Raw genomic sequence first — 14901 nt, 5'->3', positions numbered from 1 at the left:
ACTCCTGGCTATGTGCTCAGAAATCGCCCCTGGCTTGGGGGGACCATATGGGACGCCGGGGGATCGAACCGCGGTCCGTTCCTCGGCTAGCGCTTGTAAGGCAGACACCTTACCTCTAGCGCCACCTTCCCGGCCCCCAAGGTCACACTTCTTACATGCAACAGAAGTTCAGGACAAAAGGAATCCTGGGGCACTGTCTCCAGGTGTCTTGGAAAAATGCCTTCTTTGAAGGGAGCTCTCTAGTTTTTCTTTTCTTTTCTTTTTTTTAAATATTTATTTATTTTGCTCTCCAGTTTTTCTTTCCTTCTTTAACCAGCCTGGAAGCTGCCCAAGACAGCAGCCACTTTTCATTTCCCAAATCTGCTTCAATTCAGACTTCCTGCTCCAAACTGTATGAGCTCTCTAGTTTTTCTTTTCTTTTCTTTTTTTTAAATATTTATTTATTTTGCTCTCCAGTTTTTCTTTCCTTCTTTAACCAGCCTGGAAGCTGCCCAAGACAGCAGCCACTTTTCATTTCCCAAATCTGCTTCAATTCAGACTTCCTGCTCCAAACTGTATGAGTTCATTGGACCCTAAGCCAATGCCTCTCCTGGGGTTGGTCTTCATTGATGTGTAAAGTGGAGATTCAAGCTACCCAGGATGAGCAAGAGATGCTTCTCTTCTATTAAACATCTTTTTATTCTGTCCATATACACTGGGAGATTCATTTCCCTCTATTTAAATAGCATCCTTTAAAACTGAGGCCTAGTTAATCTCCCTCCCCCGATGAAATGTGAGTTTTTTCAATTCTCTCCCACTGGGATCTGGGGATATAGTATTTAGAACTAAACAAGACCTTTATAAGAATAGATTGGACTATTCAGAGACAGAAATCCCTGTTATTATACAGAACTGAGTGTGCAATACAGTTTATTTGAGTTTGAAGTAAAGTATCCAATAATCTTAGGTGACTCTTCAACCTGCTGGGAAGAAATAGCAAGAGAAAAATGCCTTTTGAAATACATATTTCTGAGTAGATACCTAGAATAGGAGTACACCTATAGGAATACTTTTGGTTAATTTGTCAGTGAAATTACCTACATGATCCTGGGGACTTGGGGGCAACTTATCAGAAATTGGGGAGTGGAAGTTAAATCCCTTTTGGGCAGGAGAAGCATTTCCTCACAGGGCCAGCGTAAGAGCAATGGGAAGTGATGTGAAGAGTCGTATCACTATCAATAAGGTGGATGACTCATGTGTTTCCCACAGTGATCTTTCTCTTCTTTTCTTTCTTTTCTTTTTTCTTCCTTCTTCCTTCTTCCTTCTTTTTCTTTCTTCTTTCTTTCTTTCTTTCTTTCTTTCTTTCTTTCTTTCTTTCTTTCTTTCTTTCTTTCTTTCTTTCTTTCTTTCTTTCTTTCTTTCTTTCTTTCTTTCTTTCTTTCTTTCTTTCTTTCTTTCTTTCTTTCTTTCTTTCTTTCTTTCTTTCTTTCTTTCTTTCTTTCTTTCTCTTTCTTTTCCTCCCTTCCTTCCTTCTCCTTCCTTCCTTCCTTCCTTCCCTTCCTTCCTTCCTTCCTTCCCTTCCTTCCCTTCCTTCCCTCCCTCCCTCCCTCCCTCCCTCCCTCCCTCCCTCCCTCCTTCCTTCCTTCCTTCCTTCCTTCCTTCCTTCCTTCCTTCCTTCCTTCCTTCCTTCCTTCCTTCCTTCCTTCCTTCCTTCCTTTCTTTCTTTTTTCTCTTTCTCTCTCTCTTCTTTCTTTCTCCTCCCTTCCTCCCTTCCTCCCTCCCTCCCTCCTCCCTCCCTCCCTCCCTCTCTTCCTCTCTCTTTTTCTGGGCCACACCTGGTGGTACTCAGGAGTTGCTCCTGGCTATAAAGGAATCACTCATGGTGGTGCTCAGAGGACTATATGGGATGCCAAGATTGAACCCTATTAGGTGCATGCAAGGCAAATACCCTACCAGCTGTGCTATCACTCCAGTCCCAAGACTGACTATTTCAATTTGAGACCCTAACTCTTGTCCCCACCACTTCTGAAATGTGTGCCCTAGACATGAGCTTTACTCTTTCGTTTTTTTTTTTTTTTTTGGCTCTTTGGGCCACACCCCTTTGATGCTCAGGGGTTATTTCTGGCTAAGCGCTCAAAAATCGCCCCTGGCTTGGGGGGACCATATGGGACGCCGGGGGATCAAACTTTGACCCTTCCTTGGCTAGTGTTTGCAAGGCAGACACCTTACCTCTAGCGCCACCTTGCCGGCCCTGAGCTTTACCCTTTCAACTCTCAGCATCTTCATGGAACTTTATAAAACCCAACAGCTTGGCCTGACCAATAAAAGGATTTCATCTCTGTACCTTGGACAGATGTGGCCAGCTGAGCACTTACTAGGTATTGTAGATTAATGGTAGCAAAAGCAGCTTTTTGCTGTCTAGTCCAGCTGCTCTGGGTACAGGCCTTGGAAAGCTGCCCGACTTTCCTCCATAATCGCTGGGCTCAGCATGAAGTTGGCACCCAGCAGGGTAATTGACCACACATGCTGGACACCATCACTCCTCTGCCCTGTACCTAATGATTGGTTCTCGACAACAGGGAAGGCAGAGATGACTGGTTGCTCCCAACAGCGACTCTTCCATCGTTGATTCTATAATAATACAATTTCACCCTGAGATGCACTTGTGTCCAGAGTCAATAACTCACATTTTCAGATTTCTTTGCATCTCACTGTGGTCTACTGACCTGGTTTGGGTCTAGTTGATGGAAATTGAATGACGATATGCCACTTCTAGGTTAGTTCATCAAAGGGAGGTGTGCCACCATGATTCCTTCCTTTTGTTGCTTCTGGCCACCTGGCATGGACCATGTGGCTGAGGGTAGGACCTGGCACTATCTGAATAATAATAGTCAGGGAAGCTAGGGTCCATCCCAATGGAGCAAGCTTGAACATTTTTTCACTGGGATTTTCCATGGGCGATGAATAAAATGTGTTGCTATCTTTAATTTTACTATTATTTTGTGTTTCTAAGAGCAAGAAAACACACAGCTAAATAATATTCATAGACACTAAAGGGTGCATTTAATTAGTTTTTTGTTTGTTTGTGGGCAACACCTGGCTGTATTCAGGGATTACTTCCGGTTCTGTGCTCCAAAGTTACTCCTTGCAGGTTAGGGGAACTATATCGGGTGTCAGGGACTAAATCTGGATTTAGCCACATGCAGGGCAAACCCCCTTCCCACTGTGCTATTACTCCAGATCCTTAATGAGATAATTTGATGTACACCACATGCAGTGGAAGATTCACTTTGTCTACTCAACCACTCACCCAATCATTCTTCCAGCCAGTCACTTGTGCCATGTATATTCTGGTCACTAAGGCTGGGATGAGACAAGAGGACACAATGATGAACAATCCCCCACATCCAGCAGGCTGAGCCTTGGCGTTAATACTTCATGATGTGTTCCCAGCTCTGTGCCATTGAATGACTGCACTGGGTTCTGTTGTCACAACATCTGGGCATTTTGCCTGTATCTTCTCCCATCCCTAGCTCTAACAGCAGCAATCCCTGCATACTGTTGATTGTGGTCCCAAACCAATGCTATTTTCCCACTATCACAGGATATCAAAGTGGGTTACAACACCTCTCTCCCATATCCTTGATGGAGAGAGTAGCTTAGTGGGGGAAGGTGAGCTGTAGAAGGGATGGGTGGGAGGCAGTGGAAAATAAAGGGAACCATGGCTGCAGATGTAGGGCCCTTCTCTCATCCCCATGCACACTGCATTAGCAAAGACGGAAGTCTGGGGCAAAACAGCACCAAAGGAAAGGAACAATTTCTCTGGAGTTTGAAGATAGGTATGAGTTTTCCTGGTAGAATAATAAGGGGGATGCTGGGGACCAGGTGCACATCCCCCACCCCATCAATGCTCCTGGGAGGAAAAGGAGGTGCTATGAGTCAACTATTGAGGCACTTCCATCAGGGGTATATGAGGATTGAACAGGGGAGCCAGGAGAAGGTGGGGCCATGGATGATGTGTGAATTGGTGCCTATAGGATTTATCATCTAGCAACTCTGCTGGAAGTTTCTGGAAATAAATTTCACCAAAGCACAGCAGGATGACCAATAGGGGCAGTAACTGTTAGGAGAGAGAAACTACATGTTTGTTTTCAAGGGTTCAGTGGACAGTAGGTAGAGGGGAAGGCTTGGAGAAGAGGAGCTGGATTTCATAAAGAGACATGGGTACCATTCTCTGAAACTTTTCGATCTTTTGATATCCTAGTGACTTTCCTCAAGACTGCTACACCTCAGTTTCTGGTTGGGAGACTACTGATGCCCTATAAAATGGATTTCATTCCATTCTGCTTATAGAGCACTTGGCTAGAAGATGGGGTATTTGCCTGATAAGAGATCAGTCTCAGTGCTGTGTCACTGACATGCTGTTGTATGGTATCATTGAGATTTGAGGCTGTCTTATGGGGCTGTGAAGATAGAAGAGAAGGTGCACCACAAAATTAGATGGGCCCCAAAATAATTTTAGACAAAACCGAGGCCAACGTTTACTGTATCCTGCTATATCCAAGTCTGACTTTCATAACAACGTGATGCGAAAATGCTTCCAATTAGAGATGGATTGTAAAATGCATTACAATGCTTTGATGCTTGGGTGTGTTAAGTGCCAAAGAGTTCAATGCAGAATTGTTTGTGTGCAGTGGAATAAAATAAAATATCAATCTCTCAGACAGAGAAAGACAGTAGTGTTATTATGACAAATATATTAAGTGATCCCCCCTATTGTGCCTATTGGTTACGTAACTCAGTCATATTTCTTTAAAGGGGAGACAACATAAACTAGAACTCCTTTTACATATAAATCTCATGATCTCAGTTGGAAATGATTACTCTGGAAAAGAACTGGGTGCTGAAAGGAATAGTGATGTGCATGATACCCCTTCATTAAAAAGATCACAAACCACAGTGTATAAGAAGAAAAAAAGGGAGAGAGAGGGATAGAAGAAGAAGAAGAAGAAGAAGAAGAAGAAGAAGAAGAAGAAGGAGGAGGAGGAGGAGGAGGAGAAGGAGAAGAAGGAGAAGAAGGAGGAGGAGGAGGAGGGGAAGAAGAAGGAGAAGGAGGAGGAGGGGGGAAGGAGGAGGTCTGCCACAGAGGCAAGCAGAGGAGAGGGAGGGAAACTGGGGACACTGGTAGCAGGAAATGTGCCCTGGTAAAGGGTATTGTAAAGTGAATTGTACGTTGTTTGAAACTCAATCATGAACAATTTTGTAACTGTGTATCTCACAGTGATTCAATTAAATAATTTATTTATGAAATTTATATAATTAAAATTTTAACAATTATCTCATGATGTCTGTTGCATGAAATAATTAACGATGGGGCTGGATGGTGGATGATGCCATCCAGCCCACATGGCTCTGCAACCTCCATGCAGCCGGCGAGTTCCAGGCCCAGGTGAAATCACTCACTCACAGGCAGCCATCAGGAAGAATCATCTTTATTTATGCCCTAGCCACCACAGGTGTGTGGCCTATGTCAACCTTTTAAGCATTCAGCTATATTTTGCTAGCCCTGCATCTTATCTCCTGTTAGCCATCTTCCCTTTGGGCTCCATGCGGCCCAAAGATCCAAAAGCCAGGAAGCCAAGCCGGGCCAAGAGAGAAACGGCAAAAGGGCAAAAAAGGGCCGAATCCCTTTCGTCCCAGGCTTATCTAACTTTTTCCCGACCCCTCCCAGGAATGGGAGGTCTTGCAGGTAGGGTCACACCTATTATCCGGTTAAGACCCCTCCCAGAAATGGGTGAGTCTTAGGGTACACCACAGATGTCTATTTCTGCGTATTTTCTAAACACCCAACACACTGCCCTGGGGTGTGTCTCTGAGAGTAGGATTGTCCTTCTTTGATCAGGTCTGAGTGGTTGGTGGGTGACGCCATGTAGGACCATCTTAGCAGTCCAACTTAGCAGTTCAAATATTCCAGTCCTGAGGCTGATGTTACCCCACTGAGAGCTGGGTAACCTGCCCACCTATAAGAGGGCACCATCCATGTGATGATGATGTCAGAGCCAGCCCTATTGGGGGGCATCCTGGCAGCACAGAAGAAACAGCCCTCCCTATTCAGAGGCATTCATTTAGCTCCTTCTTGGCATTGTTGATGCAACAATAAAGGTAAGAGTTGGGGCTCTGCTTGCTTCCTCCTGCCTTTGGCACACACAGGTCCCTGTCCTTGGACTGTTACCAGCAGCTTGATACAGCATTGCTGAGAAATGTAGGGACCTAATGGTCTCCTAGGCTGAGCTGAGAAATTCTGTGATTGGCTTTCTGGATTCCAAGATTGACTTTCTGGATCCTGTGCCTGGCTTTCTCAGTCCTTTGATTGGCTTTCTCCTCTATGATAGGCAGATGCCACTTTACCATCTTGTTCCGAGGATTCAAGGAGAAGGCAGATGCATTGTGGGAGGCTCCATCCATGTTTATGGTTGTCTCTTGTACAGGAGTTCAACATATTCCTACCCTGCTTCTCATCTGTGCATCTCAGTTTCCACTGGGTGAAACAATGGACCCAATTCCCAGGATATAAGTGCTAAAGAATGATCTTGAATGAGTCATGCACTTCTTGAGACAGCCAATAGCATACATACTCCAAGTGCCGAAGAATTCCAAATGTGTTGAAATACTTTATTTACAAACACACTAACCATTCAAGTATATGGGACACTCACTACATAGATGGCCTATTGGGATACCCAGGGTTTGCTGTGAATAGGAGAGAGCAGCTGCTGTCCTCTGGAGCTCCCAAAAGAGTCCAAGGAGCCCTCAGTAGAAAGTATTAAAGGTCACAGAAACTGGATGTGTTCCATGGGGGGCAACTTCTCAGGAAACTCAAGTGGGAGCATGACTGCAGTACCAGTGCGGGCGCTGAGTTAGGGGAGTGCCAAAGAGGCTCCTCCAAGGAAGGACCATGAGGCCACAACCGAATGAGCAAGTCTCAGCTTTGCAGACCAGCAGATACCTGCTTCAGGCTGAAGGAGCTCCTCTGGAAGAGGAGGACAAGTAGGAACTTGCTCCTTGGAGTAGAGAGGCAGCATGAGTGGGAAATAGGAAGGAGAGCTGGGGCCAGGGTGGTGCCAACCAAGCCTGTCCCTGGGGGAGGAGAGAACAATATTGCTCAGGCATAAGCTGACCTCTGAGTGTGATGTTCTCTACCCAGGCAGACTTGGGGAGCACTGAGTAAAGCATGGAGGGTTGTACCATACTGGCTGTTCCTATTCTTCGTAGACCTGTAGCTGCTTATAAGCATTGCAATTTGAATGGAGCTGAACTAAAACAGATTCTGAGCACATCCTCATTACTATGACTGGATTTCATTAGAAATCTGATCAAATGTTGGGCAGTTGATTGCAAAACACTCACTAGTTAGATGTGATTAAGTCAACCTTTCTTTGGAATATTTTTCAAAAAGGTTCAGTGAAAAAAAAAGTATGCCAAAAAACAAGAGTGAGAGAGAGATTTTCTAAGTGTATACATATACAAGGAAGACAATCCTATGACTGTACAGTGTAGTTAGAACGTATAAGAGATCTAAACACAATACGTGGGGTTTGGACTGCATTCAGCATACTATTTTTTCTTCTGTCTCCAAGGCCATTAGCCAACATTCTTTATCCTGCTAAACAAGGACATTAGAGTTTGGCATTATCTTGGTCTATATAGATTGTGGCCAGACACTAAGAAATGTAACATGTGTTTTCATATATTTGGTTCATTTTCTAACATTTTTTAGAAGATGGAAGGAAATTGCAGTTGAAGAGAGAAAAAAAGGGTGAGAAAGCCAACACAACAAAGCTCAATCTGCCTCGCCCACCCCTTATTTTTAAGAATAGAAGAAACAAATCCCCTTTCTCCTGTCTTGGATGCAGTTTCAATTCTGTTGGTAATTTGAGCAGCAGTGAACTTGGGTCTATTTCGAAAAACCCACCCAAGACAGCGTGCTGAATCCCATTAGTGACTTGGCCTCTGGAATCTTCCCTTCAGCCAAGAACCCACGTGTTCCAGGTGCCCCCGGCGCCTAACCTCATTACCGGCTAACAGGATTTGTTCTCAGCTCTCCCAGGGACCACTCCAAGGCTTCCTCACATGCCCAGAGTCAAATGCATTTGATAACAGCGGGTTCAGGCAGAACCTAAGGCCTGCTAACTTGCTTATGGTGGCTTTAAAGATCTTCTGGAAATATTGCTCAGCCAGGGACTTGGAAATTCTGCCACTGGACACACATCAGGAGTTGGATGAAACCAATGAAATCACTGGGACTTAATGATTCCCAGAATCAAATAAGTCCCCTCTGTCTTGTTTAAGACCTGGCACGACACAGCTTGTTATTCTCCAGAACCTGCTTTTGGGAGAGGGCCACATGGGTCATGACATCATGAAACAAGATGTGGGGGAAAGCCCTGAATGTGGGAGGTGCTGTTTGGCAGAAAGAAAAGGGCGAGGTGGTCATCAGGGCATAGAAGCAGAGGGACCATCCAGGTCATTGGCAAGGGCAAGCCAGTTCCTAAGCTCTGATTCATGTTTCTGGGGCCTCTGAGCACTTTCTGCTGGCTCCCAGCAACATTCAAGCACTACCCCTTCTGGCCAGCGCAGATTTGGGATTGTTCAGGTCTGAGGGCTCACTCCAGGATAGATCAGGCAGTTCTATGGGGGTCTGGTGGGTAAGGATCCTGTTTGATCCCTCTCTCTGAAGCCTTCGTAGGAGATTGGGGGGCTTTCTGGTGGGATTTGCACCAGACTCCTGTTGGCTTGGCCAATAGGGTCACCCCATTATATGCTGTTTTTCTTGCTGGTCTCTCTGCCTTAATTTCTCCAGATGCTCTTCTCCCATAGAAAATAGCTTCACTCTGTCCCTTGCAGTCATGTTGGCTTCTGGGAAAATGGAAGATGAGAACCCTCTGATAGTCTCTCCTAAATTATCACGTCACCGAAGCACAAAAATACTAACTGCCATCTGTTTTCTCCAGGTAGAAATTCCCAGATTAAGCAGAGAAGTCTGGTCCTTCCCTCCACCTGAGGAATTGCTAGTGAGGGACGTGTGTGTGTGTGTGTGTGTGTGTGTGTGTGTGTGTGTGTGTGTTTCCCATCATGCAAGGTAGCCCTTACTGCTACAGTGCTGCAAAATGCAAAATTCTTATAAAGTTTGATATCCAGCAACTGGCTCTGACTGATGCTGCTGCTGTCCCTGTGGTTTGAACCACTCAGACAGGTGTCCAGGTTTTACAGGACCAAATACCATAGAACACAATGCATGGTTATTCTAGCAAACAGCACTGGGCTATGAGACAGTGAGAGGTCACAGTAAATCATTGTCCTTGGGCCCAAATAATGAGTTCAGGAGCAAAGGATGATCCTGAAATCTGTGCTCAGCTCAGTTTGTGGTGCCACTGTGTTGGGACTGAAGCAGCTCTTCTTCTTCAGAGGCTGGTGGGATGGGGCGAGGAAGGGGTGAAGAATCACAGCCTATTTTAGAGAGCTGGTGTGGTGGAAGAAGGTTAAGGAAAATGAAAAAAAAAAAGGTACAAATCAGAAAGTCTGGAAACTTTGCCCTTTTAAAATGCCATGCATAGTCAATTATGCGTTTGTGAGTCGATTACACACTCGTAAGTCAATTAGAAGAAAGGAAACAGATGAGTTTTAAGACTTCTGTTGTGCGGTGCTGGAAAGGGCTTCAATTTAGGGGAACAATAATTTAAAAAATAATGGTTTCGGGTCAAATGAGAAGGGAAGCCTTCCAAAATGCCTCCTGGGAATTAAATTAAAAAATGAGTAAACTCATTTTATTTGCAGCTTAAATAAAACTCCCCTGAATTGCTTAATGGGCACCTACATCCTTTAGATATTTTTTCCTAGAGAAAAACCCAATTTGCAATTACAGGCTAAGGAGATTAATGAATCACTACGTTTTATTTGTGTTAGAACCAGTGATTAGAAGGAATGTTTCCTGAGTTACAGTTATTCTGGCTAGGAAAAAATGCCGCGGCATTGGGTTGACCTGGTTTAACAACCTGTATTGCTCCTTACGTTCATGGGGCCAAGGTGGTTTTTCTTTCTCTATGAAGGGGTCCTAGTGCAGTTCCTGCCACATATGAACCATGGAAGACAGACACAGGCAACGTAGAAACTTACGTTCAGTTGTGAGGACTTGAAGCAAATAAACAGAGGGAAGGTAGAGATGGAGAAAACAGCCTGGTATATCCAAGAAGCAGAAACTGACACTGAAGGAAATTTTCAGCACCCACTGAGATATAGGGAAACACTTTTAATCTGCTCAGCTTCAGCTGGTGGGTTTTCCTGCCCTCTCTCTCCTCTTTATCTCTCTCCTCTCTTCTCTATCTCTATCTATGTCTCTTTCTCTCTGCCTCTGTATATCTCTGTGTCTCACTAAGTTGTCTATCTCTGTCGATCTGTATCTGCGTCTGTCTTTCTATTTTGTCTATATGTCTGTCTGCCTCTGTGTCGGTCTGTCTCTATGTCTGTCTGTGTCTGTCTCTCTCTCTATGTCTCTTTCTCCAATAACAGTAGCCAGCTTATCTGGGCCCAGATCTGGGTTAGTCAACTATGGTTCTCTCTCTCTCTCTCTCTCTCTCTCTCTTTTTCTAGATTACTACTCAGTCATGAGTATTTTACTCTTAGCTTTGTTTGCTTTATTTCCTGCAGTGACCTTCGCTCCAGATGTGCCTTCCCTATGTGGAAATACAGTGTTTGGGGCCATTATATATATGAAAACATGCTTTTGGGTCTGGAGCAATAGCACAGCAATAGGGTTTTTGCCTTGCATGCTGTCGACCTAGGACAGACTCGGGTTTGATCGCTGGCATCCCATATGGTCCCCTATGCCTGCCAAGAGCAATTTCTGAGAGCAGAGACACAAGTGCCACCTGAGTGCCACCAGGTGTGGCCCAAAAACCAGAAGAAATAAAAACCCCACAATAAAACCACAAATACTCTGGAAATTCTCTGATTTTCTGAAATACAGTCTGAAATAAACCATTCAAAAAGAAAATAAAAACGTGTGTTTATGTAAAGAAAAACGCTACCTTAGACTTCATCCTATGACTTGTGCAAATACCAAAATCTCTAGTTAGAGGCCTGATTCTATTATCCACAACTGAGTGGAAAGTTTCCTGACACCATAAAAAGTCCTTGGGGTGTGAAAATGAATGAGTATGGAGCCTGTAGTTATTCCCATGACAGTATGCTTCAAGGGTGGAGAAACCCTGTATCTCTTAGGCAAAGGGAATTCCCTTTCTAATTTCCCCAATATTTACTGTGCCTATATAAAACAAAACAAAACCAAACCAAACAAACAAAAACCTTGCACACCAGGCCGCCTTTTTTTCTTTCCTTTTCTTTTTCTTTTTCCTTTTCTCTTGTTCTCGTGGTTATTGTTTGGTTGTTGTATTTGTTGTTGTGGTGCTTTTTTGTAGATACTGGTTTTGGTCTTTTGTTTGATTTTTGTTTCTTTTTTGTTTGTTAATTTTGTTGTTGTTTGTTTGCATTTTTGTGTTTTTTGTTATTTTTCTTCTTTTTTTTTTTGGTTTTTGGTTTTTGGGTCACACCTGGCAGTGCTCAGGGGTTACTCCTGGATCTATGCTCAGAAATCACTCCTGGCAGGCTCAGGGGACCATATGGGATGCCAGGATTCAAACCTATGACCTTCTGCATGAAAGGCCTTACCTCCATGCTATCTCTCCGACCCCTGCCCTTTCTTCTTTTTAAATTGATATTTATAACCTCTAGGCAGACTCCTCCCATTTTTGTTTGTTTGTTTTTTCTCTTTTTTCCAAACAGAAACACATAAATTGAGCCATCTTGTTCTGCCTCATAAATTGAGGGGGAAAATGAATGGTACCAGAACCAAACAGTAGTATGAACATTGAGTAGAAATAAAAAATGATCAGACTTATACATCAAACCCAAAGTCAACAACAAAATTGATACCCAATCTACAACAAGCTAGACACAGAGGGGACCAGTTATTCTAGCAGTCTGGGGGCAAAGGAGGGGGTTCTGGGAACAGGGGTGGAGGTAAAACAACACTGGTGGTGGGAATACCTCTGATGTCACTATGTAACTTAAATATTACTGTGAGGGGCCGGAGAGATAGCATGGAGGTAAGGTGTTTGCCTTTCATGCAGAAGGACGGTGGTTCGAATCCTGGCATTTCATATGGTTCCCTGTGCCTGCCAGCAGCAATTTCTGAGCATAGAGCCAGGAGTAACCCCTGAGCGCTGCTGGGTGTGACCCCCCCCAAAATTACTGTGAAATATTTGTAATTCACGTTGGCCACAATAAAAATTATTTGAAAAATGTGTGCATATAAAGAGTACTTTTAGACATTTATGTACTTATTTATACTTGGAACTGTTAATATAAAATAAACTAGTTTATAGAAAAAATAAAACTACGGGGCATGGACCACCTCATAAAGTCTCAGGAAGTCATTGCGGGGCAGCTGGGGTCTCTGTGTGAACCCACTCATGATGCAGGAGTGAGTGGGCAGTTTACCAGCTGGTGTTTGGGAAGCAGAGAAGAAGAGGGGTGTCAGGTCACAGTGACCCACTTGTAACTCCCAGATGGGAAAGTTTGAAGGGACCTGAAGAGCCACAACCATCACTGGGTGTGAAACCTGAAAGCCCGGCCCTGTGCACCTCTTCTGTTGTGGACTCGACTCTGGCCCCCAGAATTGTGTGTGGCTGAAGGCCTTGAGCAGAGACTTTGCACAAACACAAGGTGCCATGTGCGAATTTAAGTTGCATTGACACTGTACTGTTTTTTTTTTCCCCACTTTTCCTGGCCTCCCTTCTCAGGGCACTGCAGCAGGGTCCTTGTTAGTCTCAGCTGACAGATTTGATTCGATAAAGATCCAGGCTCATGCCTTTGCTCCTTTGGTGTGGCTGTGACTTGGCATTTGCACCTGACGTGACATTTCTCTGGAATCACCAGGATCACTTTCCTTCCTTTTTTCCTCTTTGAGCCAACTCCTTGTGCTGAGATCAGCCATTAACCATTGGTTCACCGTGTAGACATGGTGCTGCTGTCAGGGGAGTCCTGGGACACTCCAGGACTCCCTTTGCCAAGAGATTTGACATGACAGGCTTGACAGGTGTCAAGCCAGCCTGGGTGAGATGGCTGGGGAATAAATGGCAAATCTGGTGGGGGATGTGATTACCTCACCCAAAGTGTAGCATATCAACATCCTGAATCCAGAATGCTGACACACCAAACATGGCAGTCAACATCTCCAGGTTAGAGAAAGACCCTCAGGCTGAATTTTTCTAGAAAACGATGAGCCACTGAAGAGATGATAGTGTGTGTAGAGTGTATGTGAGTGGCAGCACGTTTCTTATCTGCTAATCTATCCTGCAGAAGCATTTCTTTTCTCGCCAGTAGTGACCTCAGACAGCGCATCCCAGCCCTTCATTCTCATAAGACTTATTACTTCATTAGAACAAAACGGGGCTAAACTGGAGCATTAGCAGGCGCGTGGACGTGGTTGCTAGGTAACCAATTTGCCCCTTGGGTTTCTGAAGCAGCTGAGGGTGCTAAATATCACATTATAAATCAGGGTGGCCCAGGGAGCTGGGAAACGGGGCCTCTATGGGGCGGACTGTGACGGCGGGAGGGATGGAAATATTAGGACCTAAATTAAATTTACATTTTGAATGTGAAAACAAGGAGACGGGGACATAGCCTACGTTGGAAGGGAGCAGGATAAGAAAGAAAATATTGCCTTGTTACTTAAATGAGGTCGTATAATTTAATCCCAAAAAGACAAAGGCCCAGCGTCTTATTAATAAGAAAGAGTGATGTACCCTGTTTCCCACTAAGCAGTGGGGCTGGGCCAGCATCAGGGTGTCTCCAGATCACTAGGGTCCCTTCTATTTTGGAACAGAAGATGATGAAGTGCAGAAACTAAACACGTTCCCCAAATCAGGGAGTCTGGCTAGGGTCTGCCACAGGAGCAGCGTTATGGGGCCAGTCTGGAGTTTGGGGGGCCCTTCAGTTTTCACTCTGTAAAGTTTCCCTCGAGGATCCATCAGAAGGAAGTGGGCTGGGGTGCAGATGGCTGCACCTAGGGTCCCCAAAATGCAGTGACCCTGATAGAGGGGAGACGCAGTAGGATGTTCTCAGACTCACAAACCCTCAAACAATGTGTTCAATGCCCAACGCCCTTTCCTTGGAACATGAAAAAGAGGAAGGAGCAGGTGGGGGTGTCCAGTCATGGTGGGGGGTGGGTTCAAGGGCAGTCCCTGAGCTGCCAGCTCCCTCCTGCACCCCAGCGATGCATGGTGGGGGCAACTGTTTCATTAACTCATGGGAGTGAGTGCGAGTGTAGATGTGATTATGTGTGTGTAGTTGAATATATATGTTGGCCTGTGTGTATGTCTGTGCATGTATGAATATGTGTGCAAATGTTTGTGTATGTCAATGCGTATGAGTGGGTGTGTGCAGATGACTCTGTGTATGTGAGTATATGTGTGCATGTGATGTGATGGACATACTGCACACTTGACTTTCCCTCAAGAACTATCTTTAGTCCACAGATGGCCATAAATTAACTTCACTTGAAATTAATTCTCTACCTCATCATTGGAGAAGTTGCATATTTCAAAACCACTTGACAGTTTACAAAGTGCTCTTAATTGATCATCATAATAAGCTACTAATTATGAGGACAAAATATTATCGCCCACACTGTTTAGACAAGAGAACAAGGAATGAGGAACCTGGGGCTGAAGAAATGGGACAGATGGGAGGGCATTTGCCTGGCACCCCAGATGGTCCCCTGAACCCTACAAGAAGTGATTCTAGAGTACAGAGCTAAGAGAAAGCCTTAGGTACTACTGGTTATGATTCTCTCAAATAAGAAAA

At 44.6% G+C, this 14901-nt stretch overlaps 1 protein-coding gene across 1 annotated transcript in view; it reads right to left on the bottom strand.

The window, feature by feature from the left end:
• The window catches only part of CDH13 (cadherin 13), a 733255-nt gene that overhangs the window by 116962 nt on the left and 601392 nt on the right, over nt 1-14901 (bottom strand). The window lies entirely within an intron of this gene.

This window comes from Suncus etruscus, chromosome 14 (genome assembly GCF_024139225.1).
Source record: "Suncus etruscus isolate mSunEtr1 chromosome 14, mSunEtr1.pri.cur, whole genome shotgun sequence".
NCBI lineage: Eukaryota > Metazoa > Chordata > Mammalia > Eulipotyphla > Soricidae > Suncus > Suncus etruscus.
This window is presented reverse-complemented; position numbering and strand designations above follow the sequence as displayed.